General features: G+C 44.0%; 1 long non-coding RNA gene across 1 annotated transcript; it reads right to left on the minus strand.

Moving 5' to 3' along the window:
- Nucleotides 1–1,539: 1,539 nt before the first annotated feature.
- LOC143268317 (uncharacterized) lies at nt 1,540–22,324 on the minus strand. Its single transcript, XR_013044134.1, has 3 exons — nt 22,146–22,324; nt 4,030–4,544; nt 1,540–1,673 (listed from the first exon to the last, which is right to left on the minus strand). It is a non-coding gene; the product is annotated as an uncharacterized LOC143268317 (long non-coding RNA).
- Between the last annotated feature and the right edge of the window lie 17 nt (nt 22,325–22,341).

Genomic DNA, 22,341 nt, shown 5'->3' on the forward strand with positions numbered 1-22,341 from the left:
TTGTGAGCCACCATGTGGTTGCTGGGAATTGAACTCAGGACCTCTGGAAGAACAGCCAGTGCTCTTAACTGCTGAGGCATCTCTCCAGCCCTCGAGTTCTTTTAACCATGAGTTCAGCCAAACAATACATGCTTGTAGTGTCTTCCTCCATGCTACCTCGTCCAGTGCATATGCATCCTTCAGAGACGTCCACAAGCCAAGCTGGTCCCAGGGATGCTCCTAGGCTTGAGATCCACACTGTCTGTGCATTCCAGCCTGCCCTCTCTTAAACTGTAAATGTTTACCAAGCAAATGTGGGGGTGGTGGCTTGGAAGATTGTTGGGGGCAGTGTGTGTGTGTGTGTGTGTGTGTGTGTGTGTGTGTGTGTGTGTGTCAGAGAGAGAGAGACCCGTGGTACTGGCATGTGATGCTGACACTTTAGAGGTAGAAGATGAGAGTAGGATGTGGTGGTACTTACCTGTAATCCCAGCACTGGGGATGTGGAAGCAGAAGGATCAGAAGTTCGAGACCAGCCTCAGCTAGTACAGAGACCTTGAAACCCTGCCTAGATAATAAACAAACAACAACAATGACAGGGTGGAAAATAAACACAGTAAACACCATCACAAATCAGAGTCTCCTCTTCTTACCCTACTATACTCTGCATGAAATTCAGCCACTCCTTTTGGACTCAGTGCTAAAACAAAAACAAAAAAGACCACACCAAGTATGTGCACAATCTTTATGGAAAACATGAAGCAGGGGTCCTGGGAAAGGATTTTACAATATAGCACCTGGCCTGGCACCATCCAGGGTCCTTCTGCCTCTAGCTATTTCTGTTCACCTCTCTCCAGGCACATCTCAGTGACACACACACACACACACACACACACACACACACACACACACACACACATTCTCTGAGAGCAACCCAGCAATTGAAGTCTCTCCATCCCACTTGAATTGCCTAGCTGAAGAGTCAAGTCCACTCTGGCGAGGGTCAGCCAGTCCAGATTCACAACAGGGGATTAAGTGTCTTACAGAATCACCAGAAGGGATTTAGAAAAGAGTTTGGGCTGAGCTTTCAGCAAGGCTCCCAGAAGACCTGGGCCACCAGACAAGCAGCAGGGCCCCTAGGCAGGACCCCACCTTCTCCAGAGCCAGTGCCACCGTAGGCACCCACTAACTGTGCGCTCCTTGCTTCCCAGTGCCCCAGCTGATGGCTGAAGGATGTCTGCTGTACTCCCAGAGAAAGGCCAGTCAGCGCCACCATTGCAAGGCCAGCAGGAAGTGCAGGAGCAAAAGTGTGGCCTCTGTTCTCCCACAGTGCTTCAGAAACCCCTTGGGTGTCCCAGCTGCATGGGATTCTGGGAAATGCAGGTTTTAGCTTTCCTGTCTTTGCTATGTTGTAGAGGTCCAGATGGCAAGAAACTGAAGAGAGCTTCCAGGCAACAGCTCAGAAGAAATCAGTGCCACCAACACACATGAGTAAACTCAGGATGTCCCCAGACACCTAATGACTACGCCATAAGTGACATCTTCATTCTCTCTGTGGAAACTCTGAAATGGAACCAGGTAAGCTGAGCCAGAGTCCTGAGCTCTGTAAAGCTTTGGGAATCTCTGACACACTGCAATAGATTCTGAGGTACTTGCCTTCACAGTGTCCTCAACTCCATTCTGGACCATAGCTGTCCCTGTGAGACAGAGGAGAAAGGTGTAATACTTTTCTTGTGTAGTACCTTGACGTCAGACTTTCTGCCCAAGAGAATACAGACCTGTGTCAGATCCCCTGGTCTACCTAGAAGTTGATATACCCAGCTGAGCACTCATCCTTGAGATGTGAAATGCACACGCACACCCTTCACTTAGCAGACGCCATCTTTCTTGCTCTGAAACAGGAGCAGTGACAGGAAGCCTGCTTCCCCATGGCCCCAGGTCGGGTAAGAGTGAGGCAAGGAGGGTGCCCCAAGTCCTGAGTTTTCTACGTTACAGGAGATACCCCTGTTAGGCTCATGCAAAGTCAGGGTGCCAAGAGAACCAGTGTCTCCTTAAATGCATGCCCTGTAGACCTCTCCTGGTCCTTCCACTCCCACTTGTTCTGAGAGCAGACCTAACATACACAACTACCTGAATCTTGCTATTCCTGAGGGCCCTGGCCTGGCATGGTGGGCAGACTTCCTGCCATATCCAGTATGATTCCCAGGCCAGATGTGAGAGGGGCTGGGCCTCTCTGAGAACCAGCTCTTTCTGCCGGGTGTATTAGTTACTCAGCTTGTTGTTGTAACAGGAATAACCCACAAGAGCAGCTTAGTGAAGGGAGGGTTTACTCTGGCCCACAGCTTGAGAGGTCCATCATGATGGTGAAGGCACCAGCCGTTGGATGACCCTCCTCGGTTAACCCTCCCTGGAAACACCAGACACACCAGAGGTGTGTCTCCTAGGTGACTCTAAATCCAGTCAGCTTGGCAGTAAAGAGTAACATGGGGCTCTCTGGATTCCTAAGACTTCCGCCATTTCCTGATGCCTCCGTGGGGCCACTAGCCTTCTGCCCATGCGTAAGAACGCCTCCTCCTTTCCCACCAACAGTCGGCACCAGAGGCCGCATGTGGCTTGGCCTGCTCCACTGCCCACCAACCTGCCCCCCTCCAGCTCCCAAGGGGAAAAATAAACAGGAAGAACTGTCATGCACTGCCTTCCTGCCCCCTCTCAGACTCAATGTGGCAATTTTTATGAGAAAAGGACTCCAGGGTGCCTGCAAACCTGCTCAGCACTGTGCGTCTTATGCAGCGTGGGAACAGCTGCTCTTTGGGGAGCCAGACACTGAGTTAAGTGCTCTACTTATGGGTTTTGGTTGGACCTACACCAAGACCCAAGGAAGTAGGTCTCGTGTTCGGGCCTGAAACTCAAAACTTGATAGTTTGCTGTACTCTCTGATGTCACAAAGCAAATACATCATGGTCCTAGAACTTAAACCCATAGTGGGGCTCCAAGTCCAGGTGCCCAGTTCCTGAGCTGCAGGCCCACTGGGCGTGTTTTCCTTCCTTTCTTTCTTTTCCTTCCTTCCTTTTCTTTCTTTCTCTCTCTATTTCCTTCCTTCCTTCTTTCCTTTCTCTTTCCCTCTTTCTTTCCTCTTTCCTTCCTTCCTTCTTTCCTTCTTCCTTCCTTTCTTCCTTCCTCACTTTCTTTCTAGCTTTCTTTCTTGTCTTTCTCTTTCTTTCTTCCTTCACTTTGTGTATGTATATGTGTATGTATTGATGTGGGTGGGTGTTCATGCAGGTGGTTATTCATGTTCATATAGGTGGGTGTCTATGTAAGTGTGTTGAAGTGTGTGTGTTCATGTATGTGTGTATTCATGTGCATGTGGCTATTTGTGTTGGTGTGTGTGTGTGTGTGTGTGTGTGTGTGTGATGTGCGTGGGTGTCCATGTAAATGTGGGTTCATATGAGTGCACATATATGTGGAAACCAAAGTACAATCTCAGGTGCCATTCCTCAGGAGAACCATCAGTTTCTGTTTGTTTTTAAGGTTTCCTTATTTGTATTTCATATGTATGAGTGTTTTGCTTGCACATCTGTGAGTGTGCCAGGTGTTTGCAGTACCCAAGGATGCCAGAAGAACTGGAGTTACAGGTAGCTGTGAGCTGCAGTGTGGGTGCTTGGAGTCAAACCCGGGTCCTCTGAAGCACTGAGCCAATTCTCCAGTCTCTGTCTTTCACTAGGACCTGGGCTGGCCTGGTGGTCTAGGCCCGTCTCTGTGTCCCCAGAGCTGGGGTTGATTACAAGCATGCACCCACCACACCCAGATATTTTAAACAAGGGTTCTGGGGACCAGACTCAGGTCCTCATGGTTTGAGTGCTTTACGAGTGGAGCCGTGGCCCCAGGCCAGAAAACGACTTTCTAAGGCCGGCCTTGCTTCTGTCCACCACAATTAGAACCTACTCTTAGAGGCCCTCCTCCCTGCCCCCCCACCACTCCTGTGAACAGTTAGATAATGAAAGAACATTTGCAGTCTTAGTTCTTCACAAACCCTTCCTCCTCCAAAGAGCCTACCCAAAGCAGATCACATGCAGGAGGCAGGCCACCCGAGTTCAGGCATTCCATCCTGGAGAGGCACCGCAAGCTTTTGAGCCAAAGGGCCCTAGACTGGAAGCTGAGCTCCACCCTGTGTTGAGTGGTAGACACCCGCTCTGAGACATGCTCATCATCTGTCCTCAAAGTGGGATGAGTAATGTCCACTTCTCAGAGTGGTTAGAGGCTGGTAGGGGGAGATAACAGCCAAGGTTTCCTGCCCCCCTAATCCGAAGACACTGGCTTGAATCTTCATCTCAGCCTCTACAAGAAGTTAAGATCCACATTGTTCTCCAGGTTTGAATTGTGCCACTTTCCTTAGAAGGCAGAGGCTGCTCTGGGTCCTGATTTAAATGCTTCTCCTCCTATGTGAAGTTCCAAGAACTGTGCCCGTGGTCACACTGAGGATCAAAAGACAGAAAGGAAGGAGAGAGCGGCTGCACCTCTCCTGGCCTCCCATCAAGAGTTCTGACGGGAGTTGCTGCTCCTTGGGAACTCTGGATAGAAGAAACAGAAAAGCCCAGTGTGAATGAATCAAAAAACCATAGCAACGTAAGGATGGAATCTAAAGCACAGAGGTGGCACAGGCTGTTCTGGGGTTCCCAATATGGGGAGGAAGGGTGCCGTTACCAACTCTGTCTGTAAGTCTCTCATCTGCATATACCCATCGGCCTTTTCTAACCTGGCCTTTTCTTGGAGTAACAGAATATTCGTTGACAGCTTCCACAGCTGCTTTGCTTACTCACTCGTTCTTAAAACAGTTGTAGTCACGAAGGCAGTATCAAGGGGCTGGGATTGTGTTGGTGGTAGCTGGGGGCTGAGAATTGATTTGATCCTAGACTCAGATCATACCAAGATGTGTGCACATAGTGCATGTGGTGTGTGGATGTGTGTTTATGCAAGGCGTATGAGCCGAGTAACCAAATCTTGGACTAAGCAGTTCCCATGCAGGACCTTGCACTCTGGTTGCTGCTGCTGTGACCTCCATGGCCCCCAGGAACCAGTGCAAGATCCCTTTCCCCAGTAGTGCCCACGATAGGCTGGACATTTAAAACAAACACAAACAAAAGCCCTTAGCAACGCAAAGGACAGAAGGAAAACCAACTCAGAGAAGAAATGAAGGTATTTCTGACCACGTATGTCCTGGGACCAACACTTTCAGCCTTCCCAGCTCCCCGCTTAGCAAACAGGCCCCAGACCCTACTTGTAGTAGTCACCATTCCACCTTTCCGCCTGGGGGCCAGGCCGCCCTTCATAGCTCCACCCCCACCCGTCTTCCCATCTCATTTTTCCCTTTCCCGGGAACCCACAGGAAGACACTGACACTCAGTGACGTATCAGCAGATCTCAACACAGTAGTAAGGCTCCCTCAAGCTCTGTACTGACTCTGTCAAGCACTAGAGAACTGCGGAAAAACTAGAGAAGCCCAGGATGTGGCTGCTCAGCCCAGAACCTGCAGGCGGATCCCGGAGTCCTGGTCCTGCACGGCCCTCTGCTGCCCCCTGCTAGGCCCTGGCCTGCACAGCCTCTGGCTCCCGAGCAACCGCCCATTCAGTCAACCCTCCCTAGACATTTTCACCTACACATCACATCACTACTCACTATGCTGGAACCCGTACAAAGTCACATCAATGTGGTTTTTTTTTTAAAGATTTATTTGTTTGTTTGTTTGTCTGTCTGTATGTTTGTTTATTTATTATGTATACTGTGTGCCTGCAAACCAGAAGAGGCACCAGAGGGCACCAGGTGGTTCTGAGCCACCCTGTGGTTGCTGGGAATTGAACTCAGGACTTCTAGAAGAGCAGCCAGTGCTCTTAACCTCGGAGCCATCTCTCCAGCCCCTCAATGTTTTTCTTAAAAAACAAAAAGGAAGCTGGGCAGTTGTGGCCCACGCCTTTAATCCCAGCAGAGACAGGTGGATCTCTGAGTTTGAGGTCAGCCTGGTCTTCAGAGCGCATTACAGGACAGTCAGTGCTACACAGAGAAACCCTGTCTTGAAAAACAAAAACAAAAATAAAAACCCCAACAACAACAAGAGGCAGAAAAAGGTTAAAGTTATTTACAGGGTCACAGTACGGCTCAAAGCTTATTCACTGCTGAACCATACTTACTGTACGCCTGCTATTTACCAGATTCTGGTCAGAACTAAGGATAAGAACAGGAACAAAAAGAAGCAATCCCTAGAGCAATTTGCCCTGAATCAACACAGCAGTGACTCATCCTGAAAATAAGGTGCTGTGGGATGGGGGTGGAGTAAAAAGAGGCCACCAACCAGCTGATAAGGGGGCAAAGGACAAAGGGCCAGAGGCAAGGAGTCAGGGGAGATGGAGCCAAGAGCACAGGGGGAGGGGGGACGCCCTGAGCAGAAGATGAGAAGGACACTGGCCTGTCACCTAAAAGCACTGTGTCCCGGAAGGCTGCACAGATGGGAGATGGTGCCTGCCTGTCTTTCTGTTCCCATCCCTGGCTGACCTCTCCTCCAGGCTCTGGGAACTGACATCCCTTGGTGTCTGTTTCTTGCTCTGTTCTGTCTGCACTCTAGTGCCCATTGTTCTGATTCTAAACAACATTCACACATGGGCTCCTGTCTCCATGTGGACCTCTCTGCAGACTACATATGGCACAAACTCTTTTCTGCCTGCTTTTGGGTTTCCTAGGCAAGACCTGACACCTCTATCCTAAACTCCACAGTTGATGCCAATCTCCTCCCCTTTACTCCCAACCCCATTTCTTCAAACCTTTCGTTAGCACACAGGGAAATGAGTTGTACTGTCCCACGGTCATACAGATATGTCATTATACCGTTTGTTCACCCCACATTCGCTGCCCTCCAACACTCCACAAAGCTCCCCTTTGCTGGTCCCTTTCCTCTCCCACATGGCCCCCCTTCTTCTTTCATGACACATATTCCATTATCCCCTCTTGCCTACTGCCCCAACCCACCTTCAATGCTTCCTCTCCTCTCGTGGTCTCATTTCTCCTTTTCTCTCTCTCTCTCTCTCTCTCTCTCTCTCTTTCACACACACACACACACACACACACACACACACACACACACACACCAAAACAAATTTTAATCTAGATTTTGTCTCTAAGTGAAAATATATAATATTTGCCTTTCTATGGCTTATTTTTCTTAACATAATGGTCTCCAGTTCCATCTACTGAAAAATGTCGTAATTTCTTTCTTTTTTTACAACTAAACAGAATCCCACTGTGTATATGTACCACATTTCCTTTTTTCATGAATCTGTTGATGGAATATAAAACCCAGAGGCCTTAAAGAGAGAAGCCAATAAATTAGCACAAATAACACTATTATTGTTTGGGTATGAAAAGAGAAAATTATTTAAAAGACAAACTTCCAAAACAGAAAAAAAAAAACATATCTTAAAACAGATTTGCCAAAGAGTTCTTTCCTTAACTTAAACAGAACTGGTATAAATGAATGTGTGTGTGTGTGTGTGTGTGTGTGTGTGTGTGTGTGTGTGTGTGTATGTGTGTGTGTGTGTGTGTGTGTGTGTGTGTGTGTGAAGCCAATAGAAAACTGTGCCAAGTATAGAAATATTTTATAGAAAAATAAATGTGGAAGACTCTGAACATATGGGAAGATGTTCTCCTCTGGTATAAGTGAAGAAATTAAAATAGTTCATTTAGCAAACTGGCAAAAACCTCTTCTCTGGTGCCAGTAGGAATCACCCCCTCACTGAGGGTGCAGGCAGAGCAAGTACATACATTCTTCTTTCTTTCCACCCCGCAGGACAGGGCTTCGGAGATGAGACTCCATCTGTCCTGGAACTGGCTCTGTAGACCAGGCTGGCCCCGAACTCACAGAGATCCACCTGCCTCTGACTCCCAAGCACTGAGATTAAAGGCCTGTGACACCACCACCTGACAGATTCATTCTTTTTCTTTTTTTTTTTTTTCTTTTCTTTTTGCTTCCTGGGGATCAAACCCAGGAACTTGTGCATGCCAAGTGGCATACTCTGCCCCTGAGCCACAGCCTGGATGCATCAAAGTGCAGTTTCATTTTAGAATCTATCAAAATTTAAAAGGTATATGTCCATTCACATAGCAAATAACTTAGGTATGTTTGTATTACACTTACATATACATGGAGCTATGTGTAGATACTACCTGTCTTTGTTAGGGTTTCTATTGCTGCAACGAAACACCCTGACTAAAAGGTGAGTTGGGGAGGAAAGGGTTTATTTGGCTTACACTTCCAGATCATAGTCCATCACTGGAGGAAGTCTGAGTAGGAACTCAAGCAGGGCTGGAACCTGGAAGCAGGGGCTGATGCAGAGGCCATGGAAGGGTGCTGCTTACTGGCTTGTTTCTCCTGGCTTGCTCAGCCCGCTTTCTTATAGAACCCAGGACCACCAGCCCAGGAGTGGCACCACCCACAATGGGCTGGGCCCTCCCCCGTTGATCACTAAATGAGAAAATGCCTTACAACTGGATCTATAGAGACATTTCATCAACTAGGGCTCCTTCCTCTCTGATGACTGACTCTAGTTTCTGTCAAGTTGACACACAAAACCAGCCAGTGCACTATCCTTGTGAATGTAGAGGGTTGTCTTGACAGAATTTTTATAAGAGCAAACTGCAAAGTACACAGCAAAGTAGGCAAATTGGGGCCTGGAAAAATGGCTCAGCAGTAAGAGCACTTGCTCAGCAACTTTGAGGACCAGAGTTCAGATCCCAGCACCCACATAGGCCAGATATGGCCTTGCTGATGTCTATAACTCCAGCACTGAGACGGGCGGAGACAGGAGAATCGTTGGAGCTCTTTGGGTACCAGCCTGGCGGAAACAGAAAAGCTGGCGACTGAGTTGGTAACTGATCATACCTGCATGATGAAGTCTCCATAAAAGTCCCTAAACTGCCCCATCCAGATGACTTAGATGCCTGGATACAGGAGGTGGGATCCTTGGGAGGACATAGCGGCCCAGCACCCTTCTCTACTGTATCTTGTCCCGTGCTTCTTTTCCTGGATGTTCATCTTTTTCACTTGTTTTTCAACGGTGAGCAGCCGGTGATCCAGTGGTGCTCAGAGTTTGTGAGCTTCTCTCACAAGGTAATCACAAGGTAATGGACCTAGAGGAGGGAGACCCTGGAACCCCAGTTTAGAGCTGAAGGCGGAAGTGCTGTGTCACGACCTAGAACTTGAGATCTGCAGCTGAGAGAGGTAACAGTCTTGAGGTGCTGAGCCTTAATCTGTAGGCTGTGTGGCTCAGTCTCCATTGGATAGTGCTCAAACTGAGTCAAATTAACAGGACCTCCAGATTGGGTCTTCTGAAGAATTCACTAATACATGGGAAACATCTCACATACATTTTAGTGACTGGAAGCTGGAAGTGTCTGTGTTGAGTGATAAGTAGGAAAAGACAAAAACATTGTATATGTCAGCAATCCCAGCATTTGGGGAGTGTTGCTGGGAAGGTTAGAGGTCATCTTCAGCTGTGTAGCTGTTTATAAGACTCTGCCTTAAAAAGCAAAACAAGGGGGTTGGGGATTTAGCTCAGTGGTAGAACACTTGCCTAGCAAGCACAAGGCCCTGGGTTTGGGCCTCAGCTCCAGAAAATTTAAAAAAAAAAAAAAAAAAAAAAAAAAAAAGCAAAGCAAGAAGCCAGGTAAGGTGGGTCACACCTGTAACCCAGGCACTTAGGAGGCTCAGAAGGAGCTGGACTGTGAGGCCAGTCTCGGGGTACACAGCTGGGATTATTCTAACCTATAAGAGAGCCTCCCTCGAGAAACTGTAACACAGCTGGTGTGGTGCTCACCTTCAATCCCAGCACTTGGGAGGCAGAGGCAGGTGGATCTTTGCAATTTTCAGGACAGCCAGGGCTACACAGAAAACTCTCAGAGAGAGAGAGAGAGAGAGAGAGAGAGAGAGAGAGAGAGAGAGAGAGAGAGAGAGAGAGAGAGAGAGAGAGACACTAAAACAAACACACAAGTATTCCTGAATGTAGAGGGAACTAGACAAAGTTTCATCTAGACAGACAAACTTATTTTAATAGATACTGCTTGGATCTAAAGACAGAAAAATCCTTTTTGTTTACTGTGTGTTCTTGGACAACTCAGTGAACTTTCTAAGCTTCGGGTCCTTCACCTGAAACAGGAACAGTCACTCTCCCTTTTGGAGATCTTACTCAAATCAGACACATTGTGTGCTGAGTGCCTGCCATTAGGCCATTTTTCCACTGTCTGACTTAACGATCTTCCATTCCTAGGTTCTCAACATGTGGGCCCTGACCAGCAGCATCAGTATCAGCTGGAGACTCAATAAAAACGAACATTATCCACCCTAAGAACTAGACACTGGGGAGCCACCCAGCAATCTGGGTTTAACTCACCCCCAGGTGAAGGCTGTAACACTGACAACTTGCAGAGCTCACAGAAACAGGCTTGTCTCTGAAACACACGAAAATCTCTCCAGACCTTAAAAGGCTCTCCTTCTATCTGAGTGTGGTGGTGCACTCCTTTAATCCCAGCACTTTGGAGACAGAAGCAAGCAGATCTCTATGAGTTTGAGGCCAGCCTGGTCTACACAGTGAGTTCCAGGACTATGTAGAGATACCTTATCTCAAAAAACAAACAAAGAAATCCCCTTCCATCCCATCATAACAGAAAGTTATTTTAAAACACTATTAATGTTGGAAGAGAATCTTTCCAAACAAAGCAAAAAAGACTTGAAATAAAAATAGTGCTGACATTTAAATCCCAATGCCTTTTAAAATTATCTCTGTAAGCAGGTCTGCTGTATGGGAGCAGCCTGCCCTGTGGCAAAGGCATGTCAGGATGACCCCGATTTGAACTTTCCTTGGCCAAAACTCACTGATAAGTTGGCAAAGTTTACTACTCTGCTTAAGCCATTAATTTCACTAGCCACAAACTCCATAGTCAAGTTGACTTTCCACATAATTGAGGGGATAGCTGGGAAAGACTTTTGTAAATCATTATATCATTCTTTAGGCATAAAATCACATGGGGATAAGCAAAAGAGTCTCCAGTAAAGAGCAAGTTGATTCACTTTGTTTTGTCTTGCTTTGTTTTTCTCTGCCATAACAAGTCCCAGAAGTCAGTGGTATGTTTCCTGTTTTTGTTTTTATGTGTACGGGTGTTTGCCTACATCTATATCTATATACCACATACACGCCCGGTGCCAACAGAGGCCAGAAGAAGGTACCAGACACCCTGAAACTAGAGTTACAGATGGTTGTGGGGCAGCCATGAGGGTGCTCACCATCCTGGGAACCACACTTTTGACACATTTTAACAGAATTTCAGCAGAAGGCTTCCTAAAGCAGAACTGAGATACAGCAGACACCAAAGAATTTAAGTTTTAGTGGTGTCGTGATCTCACTTGTCACCGGCCCTAGAGCATCTTCTTGTCAAGATTACTGTTCTGCTTGAAATCCGTTCAAGCCTAGTTTAACTTTTTTACTTCCCTCCTTCAAAAACCATCAATAGTAAAGTCTTTAAAAGGAGAAGAGGGGGGTCTAGTGGCTCTTGGGGGTCAAGGAAAGTGGGGGGAGAAAAGCTAAGGAACCCTGTCCCACTTTAAGTGAGAGAAAACACAAAGGACACATAGAGGGTGGGTGACGTAGAAACAGCATCGAGCACACATATTACACTTCATCTCATTTTCCCGTCATCACAGGAGACAGACGTGACTGCCATCACCTGCACCACAGACGACAGTGCTCATGTCATGGGGCTGCCCTGAAACAATGAATGGCTCTCAGTCTGTAATTTCTGACACAAGAAGACATTCACAGTTTGCTAGTTGCTACTATTCAATTACTACCTGAGGAAATAAGGATCAACCAAAGAGATTAAGTGACCTGCCCAGACATTCTGAGGATAGCACACACTTAAGGACCATTGCTACATTTACCTGTTGGCTTGGGAAGTCCCTGGCCAGGCAAATCAACCTGAAATACAGACCTGTGCAAACACCTATACTTTAAAAAAAAAGGATTATTTCTTTTTAAAATCTCAATCCTTCTTCCCCTCTTTTCCTCTCCCCCCCTCCCCCCGGGTGTGTGTCTGTGTGTATGTCGGTGAATGCCTCTGGAAGCCAGAAAAGGGCATCCAGTCCCCTGGATTGGAGTTAGATAGTTTTGAGCCACCATGTGGATGCTGAGAACCAAACTCAGGTTCTCTGCAAGAGCAGCCAATGCTTTCCCTATACTTAACTTTTATACCCACAGGCCAGACTGTCACCCATATTGGTGGGATTTTTTTCCAGCTTTTCCTTTTCCTTTTCCTTCAGCTTACTCCTTTTTAAGGAGTGCAGCATGGGTCTGAGGCCCTAAGTCCTTACAAATATCAAACACAAGTCCCTGGAATATGGAAACAATACCCTGCTCTCACCGGTCACTCTATGGGAGACTTAGCAAAGGCTTAAAATGTCAAATTATTAGGTGACTTAGCCAAGCATTTCTGAGGATATACATTCTTTTTTTTTTTTTTTTTTTTGGTTTTGTTTTTTTTTTTGTTTTGTTTTGTTTTGTTTTTTTCGAGACAGGGTTTCTCTGTGTAGTTTTGCACCTTTCCTGGAACTCACTTGGTAGCCCAGGCTGGCCTCAAACTCACAGAGATCCACCTGCCTCTGCCTCCCAAGTGCTGGGATTAAAGGTGTGCGCCCCCACCACCCGGCCATTCTTTTTTTAATTCAGCAAATGTAGGCATTCTTAGCAAAAAAGTGTTGTGGGTTATTTGTACACTGTGTGAAGGTGTTTTGCTATGATTGGCATAATAAAAAGCTGAATGACCAATAGCTAGGCAGGAGGTAGGTGGGATTTCTAGGAGAAGAAATCTAGGCACGAGAGTGGGGAGGAGACAGAGAGGAAGCAGGATGGGTGGTACACGACAAGAGCATAGATGAACAGAAATGGGTTACTTTAAGTTATAAGAGCTAGTAAACAAGCCTAAGCTAAGGCCAAGCTTTGATAATAAGTCTCTGTATCATTCTTTGGGAGCTAGCTGGCAGGATAGAGAACGACTCATTACATATGGCATCCAATGTGGCAACATGTATTTCTATACAGGACCTGAGAAAGCTTAAAAAAAAAGTTTCAAACACACAAAGAGCTGGATACGGATTCCTTGTCCCGCAGCCTCTCAGGCCAGCTGGTGCCCAGTGGTATATAGAGACATGGCTCCCTGCCCCTGCGTGGGCTGGAGGCAGCTGTCAGAGTGGCACAGCAGCTGGTGTGGCCATCGAGGTTTGTCTTGTGGTCAGAGAATGCTGCAGGCTTGAAGTACAGATTGAGAAAAGCTTTAAACAGATACAATCAAAAATGGGTATAGACGGTCATAGAAAAAATAAATAGCTTAAAAATAATTCAGTAAAGTCTTTAAAGAGAGAGTAAAGTAATATAAAAAGAATAAGCCACATAAAGATAGAAAATACACGGGGTGTCTGGATCATATAGTGCTTTGTCGACTTTGAATTTTTTAAATGCTAGTGAACAAAACACAATAGCTGCTGAGAGCACTGGATTATGGAAACTGCTAAATTACACCAAACTATATATTTTTTAAATGTCCTAACTTCAAAATGGAAGTCAGAAAATATGTGGCATTGGGAGAGAGGTTGTGCCTTTGTTTCCACAGGAAACAAAAAGTTATGGTTCTCTTCAAAATTAATGAAGATCAGAATTGATTAGGGGAGACCTCCTGAAAATCTTGGCTACAAACATAAAAAAAGAAACCAAGAAAGACTACAGGACAGGTGACCTGTATGCTGATCCCTCTACATGGGAACAGATCTGAGACTGGATGAGACATGATAAATCTTGTTGGCTACAGAGTCCTCATGACTTCTTGTTACATGCCATCATTTCATAGGGCATGGATAGAGGTTGGGTTATACATTACAAATGGGCTTATAAAGTTGACAGATGCTTTTTACCTGCTCAAACACAGAACAAAAAAATCATCTTTAACTGACTTGTGCACACTGCACATTCCAGAAAGAAAAAAAGGACCAAGCACCAATAAAGAAGATAAGTAACCCAGATGATCCAGCCTCTCAGAATGCCTCTGTTGTGGTTTCCTCAAAAATCTATATCCAGGGCCAGGTGATTAATTCCCAGCACTCGGGAGGCAGAGGCAGGCAGATCTCTATGAGTTCGGGGCCAGCCTGGGCTACAGAGTGAGTTCCAGGAAAGGCACCAAAGCTACACAGAGAAACCCTGTCTTGAAAAAAAATCTATATTCAGAACAACTTCAAAGCTGCTCCCTGAGATGATCCAGCCTCACAAACTACTCTAGTCGGGACTTTGATAGCCCTCTACTGTCCCATCACATAGAGACTGGACAACATAAGAAACAGCTAGCTCTCCCAGGACTTGACCACTATCTCAATTCCTCAGGGTCCCCTAAAGATGCCAGTGCCCCCAGACAACAGGAAGCAGTCTAGAGAACATGAAGCCCACATTCCCAAGAGGGAGAGTGGGTGGGTTGTGGTTATTTGGTGGGTTATGGATGTTTATCATTTTTAGGGGGTTTGGTTACAAGTTGTTATTGGTAATGGTCAAGAAAAAAGCTGAACAAAGCTTAGAATCAGGGATCTCTTTCTGAAGGGAAAAAGGGCGAATATAATACAGAAATGATGGGATAAAAGGGTGGATTGTTGAGCCTACTTTTGAACAACCACTGGTCTCAGATATTTTACATTGGTATAGATTTTTGTATATTCATACAAATTTATGGTTATTTTTGTTATGCTGTATATATGTTGCTATTCTTGTTTAAGGGATTGTACCAATGCAGCTTATTTTAAAATGTAATATAAATTTCTAGTCCTTGAAAGTTATTATTATAAACTATTTAGGATAATTAAGAAATACAGGTTAGCACTTAGTCATCTAACAATCAAATTTGTGGCCATGTTAGGTATGCTTTCAAGGTCAAACTGAGATATATTTTAGATAGACCAATGATCTTCAAACACTTCAGAGATCTATAGAATATGGCATTTAAGATATTTTAATAACCTAAGGCTTTTTATGACAGTAAGACACATCTGCTCCTGGCAGCACCAATTTACTTCAAAAAAAGATGATGGGCATCAAAGAACCTCCATATGGAGCTTGCTTTTACTGTGGAAAAGTTAGCCACTGGGCAAGAAACTGACCTTGCCTCAACTGCTGACAGAATGCTGTCCAAATTGGACAAGCAGGGCACAAAAGAAAGTGACTGTCAAACATTACCAAGACAAGTTAGAACAGTCCTTCAAAATTTCTGCTTTACAAAAAAGTGTGTCAGATATTCCAGGCCTATAGGCCAAAGATGGATGCCCCAATGTTGCAGAGGAACCTTGGGTGACTGTCCAGGTAGCCATGTCTTTGTCATTTCTATAGTTTTGGAAGTTGCTTACTGTGTACTTCCTGTTTACTCAGGTAATATTGTATCCTTCTTGGGTCTTTGATGGGATTGAAGACTAGATAGTTATAGTTAGTTTTCCTTGTTACCAAATTCAGAAAAGAAACTCACAAAAGATGTATAAAATATATATGGTTGAGAGACATAAAAGCTTAAGTTGTTTATTTAAGAAAATGTTTTAAGGTCTAAAAAGAGTTTTAAGCTGCCAATACAAGTTAGGATAAAAAGTAAATTAGGTCCCAGCACTCGGGAGGCAGAGGCAGGCGGATCTTTGTGAGTTCGAGGCCAGCCTAGTCTACAGAGGGAGATCCAGGAAAGGCGCAAGGCTACACAGAGAAACCCTGTCTCAAAAAACAAAAAAAAAAAACAACAACAACAAAAAAAAAGTAAATTAGGGCAAAACTTTGGACTCACCAAGATAGGATAGATACTGGAATATTTTCTCTAAATTTGCCAAATATAGATAGACTGAACACTGTAAATGTAATACTTACTTGATAATTGTCATTACTGTATATAGTTTTACTGTTAGAGTTAAACCTTTCCTTTTTATTTAAACAAAAAGGGGGAATGTGGGATATTTGTACACTGTATGAAGATATATTGCTATGATTGGTGTAATAAAAAGCTGAATGGCCAATAGCTAGGCAGGAGGTAGGTGGGGACTTCTGGGTAGAGGGAGGAAGTAGGAGGAGGACTATAGGCATGAAAGAGAGGGGGTGGTGAGGAGACACGGAGGAAGCAGGATGGGTGGTACATGACAAAGCATAGATGAATAAAAATGAGTTAAGTTATAAGAGCTAGTTAAAAACAAGCCTAAGCTGTACATGATAAGATAAAATGGTAGATTATTGAAAAGCAACTACTAGTTTTAAACACTTTACATTGGATTGGATTTTTGTATATTGTATACAAATTGCGTATATTGATTCAAAGTTGAGATTATTGTTGTTGGAATATAATGTACATACACTTCTAATCTTGTTCAAGGTATTGTACCTATAAAGTTCATTTAACAATGTAACGCAAATTTCTAGTCCTTGAAAGTTATTATTACCAATTAATTAGGGTATAAAGAAATGTAGGTTAGTAGTTAATCACCTATTACAATTAAACTTGTAGTCAGGTTAGGTATGCTTTCAAGGTCAAACAGATATATTTTAGATAGACAGGTCATCTTCAAACACTTCAGAGATCTACAGAATATGGCATTTAAGATGTTTTAATAACAGATTCTTTTTTTTTTATGACTATGAGACATGTCCACTCTTGGCAGCACCAGTCTACTTCAGAGAAGATGATGGGCATCAAAGAAACTCCATATGGAGTTTATTTTCTTTGTGGCAAAAGTTAGCCACTGAGCAAGAAAATGGACTTGCCTCAACTGCTGACAGTATGCTATACAAAGAGACAAGCAGGACACAAAACAAAGGACTGTCAAACCTTGCCAAGACAAGGTATAAATGTCCTTTAGAATATCTGGCTTCACAGGTAAATCTGTCAGATATGCTAGGCCTGTAGGCTGAAGATGGATGCTCCAACATTGCAAAGAAACTTGAGTGTCTGTCCAGGCAGCCAGCTGTTTCTGACATTTCTCACATTTTTTGGAAGTCACTTGTTTGCACTTTCTGTTTACTTTAGGTAACATTATTTCCTTCTCGGGTCTCTGAGGGAGTTGAAGACTAGGCAGTTATAGTTTTCCTTGTTAACAAATTCAGAAAAGAAATTCACTAAAGAGGTGTAAAGTGTATAAGTTTGAAAGACATCAAAAGATAGTTTTCAGTAGGTAATACAAGTTAGGATAGAAAGTGAATTAGGATGGGATGGGGCGGGGTAAAAAAAAAAAAAGGAAAAGAAAGTGAATTAGGTACATCAGTTTGGACTCACCAAAATATGATAAATAATTGAGTATTTTCTCTGAATCTGTCAAATGTTAATGGACTGGACATTGTTAATGTAATTCTTGACAATATATTGTATATACTTATTGTACTTATTGTATATAGTTTTTCTTATATTAGTTATAACCTTCTTTTATTATTTTATTATAATAATAATATATTATTATTAAAAAAAGGGAAAATGTGGTGATATATTGTGTATCAAATAAAGCTTGCCTGAGGATCAGAAGACAGAGCCAGCCACTAGATTAAACACAGAGACCAGACAGTAGTGGCACACACCTTTAATCCTAGGGGAGGCAGAGATCTGTCTGGATCTCTGTGAGTTCAAAGCCATCCTGGACTACATGATATTGATTCAGTCTAGGAGAGAAACAGAGCCAGGCAGTGGTGGCACACACCTTTAACCCCAGCATTTGGGGTCTCATGCCTTTGCTAGCAGTGTTTGGGAAGCACACACGCCACTAATCCCAGCACTAGGAAGGGAGTGGTAAAGCTGGGCAGAGAAAGGCACATAAGGTATGAAGAGACAGGAACTAAAGCCCTTTCAGCTGAGTACTCAGAAGCCCCTTTTCGGATGAGGACTCAGAGGCTTGCAGTCTAAGGATTTGAGGAGATAGGATCTTGCCTTCTATTCAGCCTGAGGATTCGGTAGTGGCGATAAGATTCTCTAGTGGCTTGTTCCTTTGTCTCTCTGATCTTTCAGTATTTATTTACCCCAATATTTTAAGACCATTTTAGATTTCGTACAACACTAAGCTAAGGCCAAGCTTTCATAATTAATAAATCTCTGTGTCATTATTTGAGAGCTGGGAGGTGGCTGGTAGAACAGAGAAAGACTTCTCACAGGAAAAAATTCTGGTTATTGTAATCTGCTGAAACAAAATTCCCATGTTAAAGTCTTAAGTTCCAATATGTAGAATACATTTAGAGACAGAATCATTGACAATGTAATTATATTAAAATAAAGTCATTAAGGTGACTCCTAGTCCCCCTTGAGTGATGTCCTAATAGGCAGTTGCAGGAAGAACTCTGGCCCACAGAGGGAATGACTGTATGAACACACAGGGAGAAAACATGCACACACAGGCCAAGACACCTCAGGGGAAAATAACCAGCCCCAACAACATCTTGGTCTTTAACTCTCAGCCTCTCAGAGCTGTGAGAAAATGAATTTCTGTACCCCAGCCTGAAGTACCTAATTATTTATTACTTAAGCCGTATCAAACTATTTACAGCTTCTCAAACCTTCTTTTTTTTGTGATATTTTTTATTTTACAATACCATTCAGTTCTACATATCAGCCATGGGTTCCCCTATTCTGCCCCGTCCCACGCCCTCCCCTTACCCCCAGCCCACCCTCCATTCCCACCTCCTCCAGGACAAGTCCTCCCCCGAGGACTGTGATCAACTTGGTAGACTCAGTCCAGGGAGGTCCAGTCCCTTCCTCCCAGACTAAGCCAAGTGTCCCTGCATAAGTTCCTGGTTTCAAACAGCCAATTCATGCAATGAGCACAGGACTTGGTCCCACTGCCTAGATGCCTCCCAAACTGATCAAGCCAATCAACTGTCTCACCTATTCAGAGGGCCTGATCCAGCTGGGAGCCCCTCAGCCTTTGGTTCATAGTTCATGTGTTTCCATTCATTTGGCTATTTTTTTTTAATAATTGAGTAAAACTGAAATTTATTATATGCCACAGTCGTCCTAGGGACCTCCATGCTATATATATATAGCCTTTATGGTTCTATGGGTTGTGGTCTGATTGTTCATTTTATATCTAGAATCCACCAATGAGTGAGTACATACCATAACTGTCTTTCTGGGTTTGGGTTACCTCACTCAGGACTCAAACCTTCTTAACGTGTACAAACTGCTCAAAATATTTCCTTTTGTGTATTCATACTTAAAAGAGATCTAATTGAAGAACTAAAATATTCTTTAAGATGAAATATTCCTTACAACTTTTAATATTTAGCTATTGTGCCAACATCTGAAGTAGCTTGTTTTCCAGGTTGGCTCATTGTGTTTCACACAGCCACCGACCACAATGTTGACACAGGAGAGCAGCCCTCCCAATCTGTTCTGAATGTTTACTTTACATCCTCACAGTTACTAAGCATGCTCATGCTTCACCCTGACCTGGGGCACAAAGGCCCAACATGAAGCTCAGAATTTTTGTTGCTGTCATTGTTTATTTGGTTTTGATATAGTTGAGTTCTCAATATTTAGCCCTGGCTGATCTAGAACTCTCTATGTAGACCAGACTAGCTGCCGACTCACAGAGATCCACCTCTCTGCTTCCTGGGGATCAAGATTAAAGGCATGTGACACCACATCCAGTGGAGCTCAGTATTTTGTGATTAGACATTGCGAAATCAAGCTAACTGAAATACTCTTTGAAATCACTCTGAAACTGGACCTACAGCTTTAAAACCTCTGATCTAATCAGTGTCAGCCACAGTCAGGGAAAGACAAAAGGCTGGCTGCAGTATGTCAGGAGTTGTACCTCAGGTCGTACTTCTCAGGACTGTGGCAGGTGGTCCTCTGCCCACCATTAGACATTGTCCTATATGGCTTATTTCAGAGCATGAAGTATTTTGCATTTCCTGCTGTGGGACATCAGCATGGACTGATAACATAGCCTTTGCTCTACATGGCTTCACCTACTCTCCACTCAGGTATTACGTTGCAGTCCCATGGCTTTCTTCTGGATTCATGAAGCTCTTCTTTCTAGTACACACCCACCCAAATCATACTAATTTTCCCACTAATTATCACTTCTTCCAAATCCCAATCTAAATCAAGTTCCCTTCTTGGCCAACCATTGAGCTCTACATTATCAGTTAGGATATCCTTGGTTACCAGTAAAGAAAGACCAAACAGCTAACAGGGACTTTCATATCCTGGAGGCTTTGGGACATGTAAGATAACAGCTACCATCTACCACCCACCGTGGTGTGTATTTTATGTGATTTGTCATGTAATGAACAGAATTTACTGTAGTGCCCAAAACAGTATACATTAACTGCATATGAGGACACTTGAAATATGGCTAATCCAAGTGGAGGGTTGAATTTTAGTTTTAACTCATTGAAATTAGGGAAAAATGAGGTGTATGACTTCTTTTCCAACTATAAATGTTAGGAAATATAAATATTGACCCAAATAAAGTTAAACAACTAAGCTAAGTACATATGTTTAAAATACATACTGGATTTCCAAGAACTAATAGGAAAAATGTAACTTATAACTCAACTTTAATACTGATCATTAGTTGAATTCTGGATTTACTGAGTTTAAATAAAATGTATTACTAAATTTAGTTTCATCTGGCTTTTATGTTTTAATATGGCAGCTAAAATGTTTTAAGTTATGATAGGCATGATGGCACATACCTTTAATCCTAGCATTGGGAAGTCAGAGGTAGATGGATATCTCTGTGAGTTCGAGACCAACCTGATCTACTTAGTGAGCTACAGGCCATTCAAGGTTACATAGCAAGAGCTGGCCTAACAAAAACTTTTAAAAATTACATATGTAGTTAGCATTATACTTATATTGGCAAGCACTGATCTAAACATTTAAATAGTTGCACAACCATTAATCAAACATAAATTTAATACAGTTTCTCCTCAGGGGTTTTAAGGGAGTTGAGAGGAAAAATTATAAAGGAATTGGTATTTTTTTTAACCAAAGTGTATAATATGGCTGAAACTGGGTTGGAGCTTGGAAGCAAAGTAGATGAAGAGTCAGAAAGATGACAAAGGGTAATAGTGGCTTTGGCTCAGCAGAAGAAACGGGCAGGATGAGCAGGGACATCTCTGAAAACACTTGCAGGTGGGAGGGGGTGGCTGCTTGTTTCTTTTTTTCTTTCTTTGTTTTGAGACAAGGTCTCTCTATTATGTAGCCCCAGACTAGGCTGGAACTCGATATATAGAGCAGGGTGGCCTCAAACTCACAGAATCCACCTGCCTCTGCCTCCTGAGAGCTGGAGTAAAGGCATTCACCACCATGGCCAGCTAAACTGGCACTTTTAACTTGCTTATTTATTTGAGATTTTTCCCTTATTTACTTTTTTACCCCAAACACAGAAAACTAATTTAATACTCTTCTATAATGAAATCATTAGCTAAAATATTTTCATTCGAGTTCTATAGTTCTATTATTTAGGTTTAACCAAATTCTTCTGATTTTATTTAAATAAAATCTAGCGGTGCCTTTTAACTCTGCTTCCAAAGAAATATAAGTACATAAAGAATTATATAAAAGCCAGGTGCCCAAGCTCATGTCCATAAGCGCAGCAATCAGAAGGCTGAAGGGTCGGGAGTTTCAGGTCAGCCTGGGGTAGTGAGACCCTGTCTCAAAAAATAAAATAGGGCCGGCAAGATGGTTCAGCAGGTAAAACCACCTGGCGCCAAACCTGACGACCTGAGTTCGATCCCCAGGACCTACAGAGTGAGTAAGAGGAGAAAACTGACTCCCACAAGGTGTCCCCTGACCTCCATTCGCCACACCATCGGTTGCGTGTCCCCATATACAAATACACGTAACAAATAAAAATAATAATTTGTGCAGTATCACCATAACTTCAGAATTCACTGAGCATGTCTATTTAAACTAGTCACAAAGATATCACCAGTGTGAGTTGCACAAACAGGATGCAGAAAGACGAAACGACTGCGGCACTGATAAATGACTGAGTTGGCCCCAAGAAACTTAGGGGGCCCGGCGGGGACCCGCCCATAGTAGTCGTCATCAGAGGCCCCTCCCCACCGGGGGGCGTGCCTTCGCCTTACACGCTTTTTCTCCCCTCGGCGCGGGCCTGTGCTGAACTCGGTTCGGACGACTTAGGGGCAGACGCCGGGCTCCCGAAGGCGTTCGGGTCACCTGCGGCCGGCACACCGACCGACAACCTCGGGAAGATCGGTCTAGCCAGAGACGGACGCGCCTGAGCCGCAGGGCGGAGCTCGCGTGGGACACGCCCTCTTGATA

Source organism: Peromyscus maniculatus, chromosome 1 (assembly GCF_049852395.1).
Source record: "Peromyscus maniculatus bairdii isolate BWxNUB_F1_BW_parent chromosome 1, HU_Pman_BW_mat_3.1, whole genome shotgun sequence".
Taxonomy (NCBI): domain Eukaryota; kingdom Metazoa; phylum Chordata; class Mammalia; order Rodentia; family Cricetidae; genus Peromyscus; species Peromyscus maniculatus.